This window comes from Arvicanthis niloticus, chromosome 26, assembly GCF_011762505.2.
Source record: "Arvicanthis niloticus isolate mArvNil1 chromosome 26, mArvNil1.pat.X, whole genome shotgun sequence".
In the NCBI taxonomy this organism is placed as follows: domain Eukaryota; kingdom Metazoa; phylum Chordata; class Mammalia; order Rodentia; family Muridae; genus Arvicanthis; species Arvicanthis niloticus.
This window is the reverse complement of record NC_133434.1, coordinates 15,493,269-15,501,460: the sequence shown is the minus strand read 5'-3', so window position 1 is coordinate 15,501,460 and position 8,192 is coordinate 15,493,269.

Genomic DNA, 8,192 nt, shown 5'->3' with positions numbered 1-8,192 from the left:
CATGATGGACACATCTGCTTTCGTTTATCCTGAACCCTGTCAAGCTCACAGGCCTGGATTAAAGCAAAACCACGCTGAGTGAGCATTGCTAATTTAGTTCCTTCCCTCTCTCCACTCTCTTTTTCTTTTCCATATTCAAATTTTAATATGATGGTGCAAGAGGCCATTTGCTTCCAGCGTGATGACTTGGGAACAGAGCCTTTCGTTCTCTGTCCTGAGTGAGAATTTGGGTCAGTGTATCAGGCGTGCATTTGGAGAGCAGGGGAAAGAGAAGGGAGGGAGGGTGGGAGTATAGCAGAGAAAATGTGAACTGCCAGGGGCAATTCTGGGCTGAGTGGCTCTGGTCCCCCTTCCAATTACACTAGAAAGCGTCACTGCCTCTAACGGCTCACACACCTGTCCACGCTCCAAGTCCAGCTTTTGTCCACTCCCAAAGGTTCACGCTTTTCCTATTTTCTATCCCCAGGCCCAGAAGACAGGCTCCAGACCTATTCAGGCCTGGCTGTGCTGAGCCAGCCACTTGTATTACAAAATGACTGCCTGTTGCTCAAGCAGCTTTGGCCTCTCGATTACACACCTCGAACCGGTTTATTGCTTGGATCTGGTTAACATGGTTCTGGTTACCTGTCAGAGTTCTGCCCAGCCATTCCCTCTGTAGCCCCTTGAATCCCATTTCAGAGAGCCTGCTTTCTCTTGGTTACAACCCAGAGCCTGTTTATCAAAATCATGCCTTCAGGCAGGAGGGATTGGGCTCGACAAGATCTGGGGAGCTCTGCTCTCCTCCCCCCTGTTCGTTCTTCCCTGTTGGGTTTTCTACTCAATTTGCTCTTTGAGCTGTCATGTATTTAATAATTTGCATCAGCTCGTTCTGTTTCTTACATGTCTCTCCGTTTCCCTTTTCTTCAAACATTTCAGGCCTGCAATGTCTGTGTTAGCCCAGAACATTACAAAAGCCTATTTTGATTTTTTTGGAAACACTGTAACTAGATGGACAACTAATGAGGACATCTACAAAGGATGGTTAGTGGGGCAGGTGAGGGGGATTAGGGGATGAACTCCCCCCCCCCCAATAGAGTCACTCTGAAAAGTCTTCCTGACTTGCAAGGGAAAAAGGGTGGTAGGGTTCAGGTGAAGGTCAGAGGTGGAGGAGACTGCAGGGTGGAGCTCAAAGCACAATAGGTGACCGTGGACACCGCAGGGCAAGAGTAGGATGGACCTACTTGTCAGGTTGGCTTCTTTGGGTCCCCAAAATAAATGTGAATGGTTTATCTTTCTTTCACTGTTTCTGTGACTTAGATTTTTACCAGCCTGGCTTCTCCTCCAGTCTATCCGGGACTCAGGATCCGACAGCCAGCGCCATCTCTCTCCCTACACTCCATCTCAAGCAAAATAAAAGGAACTTGAAAAGGGCAAACTCAAATTTACCTTCAGAACCAGCAGAATCTGGTTAATGTGATTCCAGGCTTTCCCTCTCCCCTCACCTCCCCAAATTGCCCCCCCCCAACCCCCAGCCTTCCACCTACTTGCTGATGTCTCAAATTCTTTTAACAAGGGAAAAAGTCTTTCATGCCACAATTAGGGATAAAAGGCATAAAATGCAAACGCCTGGCTGAGCTCCAGTTGGAGAATAATCAATCAATCCTTGGAATATAAATTACTGATATCAGATTCTTTCCTGGTGTGATGGAGGGAGGAGGTTAGGAGAGCAAGCTGATACTGACACCTGAAATGGGTGTTTCCTAGGGGATGGAAACAAAGGAGGGCACAGTCTCTCTCAGGTGCAGAGCACCTTGAGATTTTGTGTGTGCATGTGCGTGTGTGCGCACGTGCATGTGCGTCCCCTCCCCCCCTTTTTTTGCTCTGTGCTGCACACACTCCAGGAGCCAAGCATTTGTGTTCACCCTGTTGTATCTAGGGGAAGCTGAGGCTCAGAAATGTCAAGTAACCACTCCCAGGACCGGTGCTGCTAAGTCACACATCTTTTATTTGTACTGGCTCTTGACGGTCTGACTACAAGCCCAGTTGAGTGTTAAACTACAGGAGAGCCACAAAGAAAAACTGAAGACAGGAAGAGCAGCCTGAGACCGAAGCTCTTCCCCTACTGAAGCTTGTTTACCTTGCAGTGGGGGAGGGACATCAACAGTGTGGTGTAATTTCAGTGCAGAAACTGGCAAGGCAGGCAGCCTGCCTCTCAGGTCTAAAAGGACTTGAAAAAGGAAAGAGAGGGGAAGAAAGGAAGTTGAGTGTTGACTTTAGGGGGTGGGGAGGGAGTTTCATTTTCTGTGAATTTGCTATTTGAACAACTCTCATATTTTTGTTAATTTTCCTCTGCTCACAAAGTCCCACTGACCTTTTCTTCTCAATCTACTTGGATTGTCCAGGGCTTAAACTGTTTCTAATGGGCTATGGACGTTTATGCTTTATGTTTCTTTAGAAATATTTTTTTCTGAAGCCCAGCATTCATACAGAAAGTTGTGCAAAATACTACATTATATAGCGCTTCATATATTAGCATAAGACAAATAGCCATGAAACCATTACCCAGACTGGAAATCAAATATCTCTGGCACTTACAAGTCCCTTCTGGTCATCACCTCTCTCTCTCTCTCTCTCTCTCTCTCTCTCTCTCTCTCTCTCTCTCTCTCTCTCTCACACACACACACACACACACACACACACACACACACACACAAGTATACTGTTCTAGTTTCACTTCTGTTGCTGTGATAAAACACTCTGACTCAGGGAGAAAGGGGGTTAATTTGCTTACAATTCCAGATCACAGTCTGTTATTGATGGGAAAACTTGAAGCAGCTGGTCACGCTACATCCAAAACCAGGAGCTAGAGGGAAAATAAATAAATGCACCTCTGATGTCTGTTTCTTGGCTTCCAGCTAGGTTTCTTCACTCTCATCCAGTTCAAAAACACCTATTTTGGGAATGGTGCCGCCCACAGTGGGCTAATCCTGTGTCAATTAGCTAAACTAAGACAGCCTTCCGCAGATGTACCCACAAGCCAACCCAATACAGACATCCCTTAATGAGTCTCTCTTGTCAAGTGAGTCTAGTCTATGTTGTGTGATGTTGACAATTAAAGCTATCACAACTAATAAGGCTGATCATTTTCACAGACACTGGCCATTGAAAATTTCCCTTTTCTCAGGTACCTTTCCCACTAATTTTTATTAAATTGAAACATCCATCTTTTACTGGTCTGTAAGAGCACTTTCAAAATTTGAACAGAGCCCTCTGCCACTCTGGCAGAATCTGATTAACTCTCTGAATCTCTGATTCTCTTTCTTCCTTCCTAGTTATATCTTTGGTGAGTAGACAGCCTTAATCTTTCGGTAGCCTAATTTATCAGCCTTTGTTTCTTTGAGGTCAGTGATTTTGTGTCCTTTTAAAGAATTCATTTTTGGCTCTATGGCATTGAACCAACACATCATATTGCCAAATGAAAGCTTTATGGAACCACTCGTCATTTTCAGACATGAAAAGCACTGGAAATGGGTTTTAATACAAGCTGCTGTACCACAAAGGCAAACACATAAAGGTGGTTACATCCCCTCCCCCGATGTGTGACACTGGCATTTAAATGTTCCAGTTCCACTTACAGAAAAGACTCCTGGTCTCTCTGTTCTTCAGTGCTGTTGTTGGATCTGATGGCTGTGCTGCTCTCATGGGTACCGTCTTGTAGTTTAACGGCACATTCTTCCATCTTTTGCTATGCTTTAACAATATTTTACTTTCTTGACCCATTGAACACCTATAATAAATCTTTACAATAATGTTTTCAATTTCACAAAGAAAAAGCAAGGAAAATGCCTGGACAGATGGAGACTGGAATGAATATGTTGCTGAGATTAAGCATAGATTATTCACAGAGTGTCAACAAACATAAAATACTGAGAAATAATTTACATTTGCTGACACTGTTGAGTGCTACCATAACCTAAAAATAATTCATATCTGAACTCTGCCAACATTATACAAACATGCACTTGACTGTTGTATATTACCCTTCTATCCAGCAACCTTGCTAAATAATTTTTAAAATTCTGATCATCTTAAATATTCTCCTGGAATTTCTGTCAACAAAATAATAGCATATTTAAGCACTGGTGGTTTGAGCTAGCTCTCTGTTATGCTTTCTCTTCTCTTTTTCTTGTTGCCTTGGCTCTGCTGCATTTGAACAGAAGCCCATTCTTCGTTTATTTTCCTCTTCAAAGGATTAAAGTAGAGTCTTTAGCATTTTTCATTAAGTGCCAATATTACTTTATTTTTAAAAAATTTATTATATTGTTCATGTGAACATATGTGCATTTTATGCAGTGTTTATGGTGGCCAGAAGAGGGCACTGGATCACCTCAAGCCAGAGTTATAGGCAGTTGTGAACCATCCAGCATGGGTGCTGGGAATCAAACTCAGGTCCTCTGTATGGGCAGTGCATGCTATCACTGCTGAGCCTTCTCTCCAGCCCTGTTTTTGCTTTTAAAAAATACCTTTTCTCATAAAATAATCTCCTATCCGTAACTAATAAACTAATATTTTGCTTTCTCTATTAGGTCTATTTAAATTTTTTCTTTTTTAGGTCTGTTTATCTTGTTTAGTTGTGTGGTCTTAGAAAAATGTTCATTACATCGATGTTATGAAGTTGATTGTAACAGCTGTAATCATTTCAATTCTATAAGGCCTATAGTAATAACATTTTTAATTTTCGGTACTGTATACTTGTTTCTATATATCATTACAGGTACTTTTTCTTTCTCAGGTCCTGGGGTTTAATGACTATAAAATGCACATCTCTCATTCTTGTTTATATCTGTACTACTGTTTCTAATGCTTATTTGCTACTTCTCGCCATGCAGACATCACCTCCAGGTAGGAAAGACAGAAGGGTCTTCTACAAGTGTCATCTCTGACTGTATCAGCAATTTTTCTTGTTGCTATGACAAAATGACAGACAACAGCAGCTTTGTGAAGGGAAGGGTTAATTTCAGCCCACAGTCCATCGCAAAGGAAAGACACGGGTGAGCGGGGAGAGGTGGTGGCTGCTCTCACTGTGTGAACTGTCATCAAACAGATTATCAAAGCTGGAGCTCATGTTTTCTTATATTTATTCACCTGGGAGTTCTAGCCCATGCAACAGAAATGCCCATATTTAGGGTAGGCTTTTTCCCTTCAAACCTTTCTGCCAATACCTTATGGACACACCAGGTATTTGTATCCTAGGTGCTTCTCAATCCTCTGAAGTTGAAAATCAAATCTGCTATCATAATCACCAGTCTCTTATTTCTGTAACACCATTTTAGTCTGTTTTTAGACTAATATTTATGAATAGTAACTTTTCATTGAGGTGTAATATGCATGTAACATATCATAGAATTCAATATATCTTCAGAAGGGGCAAGCATAAATATTAAAAAATGAGGTAATAGTAAGTCTCCACCACTTTCTTATTCTCCCTTCTTGTTATACCTTCCACAAGGGCAACCACCATCTAGCCTTCAAATGGGATGGATTAGCTTTGTCTTCATATATGTCTCTGTCTTCTTCACTCAAAACTATGCCTTTGAGAATTCTTCCAATTGTTGAATACAGTTGTGCAATTCTACTATTCATTGCTTTATAGCATGACATTGTGTTAATGTTATAGTCCCTGTATTCTACCCATGAAAAGCACTGGGTGATTCCAGATCATGTGATTACAAACTGCTTACTGTGAGCCCTGATATAGGCCTATGTGTGCGTTGATCCTGACCATACACTTAGGAGAAAATCTTATGTCATGTATTAGCATTTATCTGAAACACAGTGTTTTCACAGTAAAAGTTTCTTGTACTGACTTTCTACAAAATGAATATATGAATTCAAACTACTTATCAGCAATGTATGGGTATTGTTAAACAATTTCACAGTTCAAAGTTTTCTTACAGGTGTATTATATACATTGAACATATTTCCCCAAGCTCCATACATGATTTTGTGAATATATAAAATAGAGAAATGACAGAGTCACTATAGGAAAAAAAACTAGTAACCATATTTAATTAAAATCATTATCTCTAGTTGTACTAATTTTTGACGAACAATATATCTCCATTCTTCTTTATGACTGAAAAAGCCCCAGTGTGCATCTGGCACATTTTCTTTATATGGTCCCCTGTTCTTGGACACCTAGGATGACTCTGTAACTTAGCTATTATAAGGAAATGCTCAGGAAACACTGATCTCAAGTGTGGCTGTGATGGGTGAACTTAAGAGTCCAGTGGATGAGAATCCAATAGTGGTGTAGCTATTGTCACATTGTGGATGCATTTCTAATGAACTGGTTTCCACTGAGTCTGGAGTGGTTTACAGCAATGTATAAGGGTTCATTTATTTTCTACATCCATGCCAGCATTTGTTTTCTTAAAGCATATTTATTACATTTCAAATTAATTATTTTAGCAAAAGGATTCCTTTCTGTATAAAGTCTGAGAGTTTCATATCATGTAATTTGACCATATTCATCTCTACTTCCCCCCCCCACTCCTCCTACATCCACACCTCATCTTTCCATCCCTTCCAACTTTTGTCTTTTTAAAATAACTCATCAAGTCCAATTTGTTGTTATTGTTGTTGTTGTCTTAATGGGTGCCATTTTGAGGGGGTAAGATAGAATCTCAATGTAGATTTGCATTTTTTCTGATGGTAATTAAGATTGAACATTTTCTCTTATATTTCTCCTATATATTTCCATTTATATTTATTTGGTCTTTTATGAGCTATTATTGTCATTAGCCCACTTACTGACAGCACAGTTTGTCTCCTTATTGTTTAGCTTTTGGAGTTCTCGGTATACTGTAGCTGTCAGATGGTTTTCATTTTCTATTTGGCTGCATCTGTAGTGGCCTCACATTGTGATTTTACAGAACATTTTCCCTATGTTTACTGATAACTTGGACACTCTCTTCTGTGTTTATTCAGATCTTTTCCCTGTTTTATTTCATTGGGCTAATGTTCATTTTTGTTATTACAAAATAATGTGTTTTTGTGATAGAAGACTTGAAAAACCCAAAAGAGCATAACAATGAAATCTAAATTACCTATGGATCTATGTATAATGGACCATTCTATTGGGGCTACTTCATATATTTCACACAGTAGCTAGAACTATAATGAGTTACAAAGAAATGTCGTAGCCATGGTGGTACAAAAGGATCAGATGGGTCCTTGTTTTACTTATGGGCCTCCAAAACAAACAAACCCACACAAAGACTCATTAGAAATAAAGAACCCCCACCCTTTTTTATTGAAAGGAAATTGGTTCTTAATCTTGGCTGATCATGGGTCCTTCTTGGAGTCATAGGATTTACCCCGTTGTTGACTTTTCTATGTTCTGAAGAAGGTTCTGTTCAAGACAGGTCATGTGTACCAATGGATTCCTCTCTGATTAATGACATCCACTCCCTCCCTCATTTCTGACCTAGACACCCACGTCAACATTTAGTCCTGATCTTATATGGCTGAGCACTTACCACATTTAGAAACATTTTTTTCCCCCACTGCCTACTACGGGCCTCATCTGGCTTCTAAATTATTTCCATCCCACTCAGTTTGCTCTCCTGCCTCTGTTCCTTCTACAGTGTTCCTCCCACTGCAGTCCTGTCCATCCTTTGTACCATAATGGCCTTTCTACAATGCACTTCTAACCATGCCTTTTCCTTGATATATTATCTGAGAGACTTCCGAAGGCTCTCATATTAGGTCTGACCCTTTGACAGAATGAATTTGTGTGTTTGGGAGTATGTCTCTTAATCAGTCCCCTGTGTCCTCCAGCCTTATCTCCTACCTGCAGAACCACTGTCTTTTCTTGATCACCTTAGCCATACAATAGGTTTCTCACATCTTGCATTCTGAGTGTTTGGCATCAGCACTGTTATATAGTAGGAGTTTAATAACATTGCAGGGGTGCCTACAGAAACTAGTACAAAGTGGGAAGAAAAGGGAAATGATACTCTTTAAGAACTTCCCATACAACAGGAGCTTTACCAGTGCGGTTTCTTTAAACCTCCTGACAGTCTTTACTATTCGTGTGTTTGCCATAAGGAAATTAAGGCCCAGAAGCTTAATGGGTAGCTTAATCTCACACAGCTAAGACAGTCTGGAAATAGACCTAGCCATTGAGCATCATGCAGATGGCCCACAGG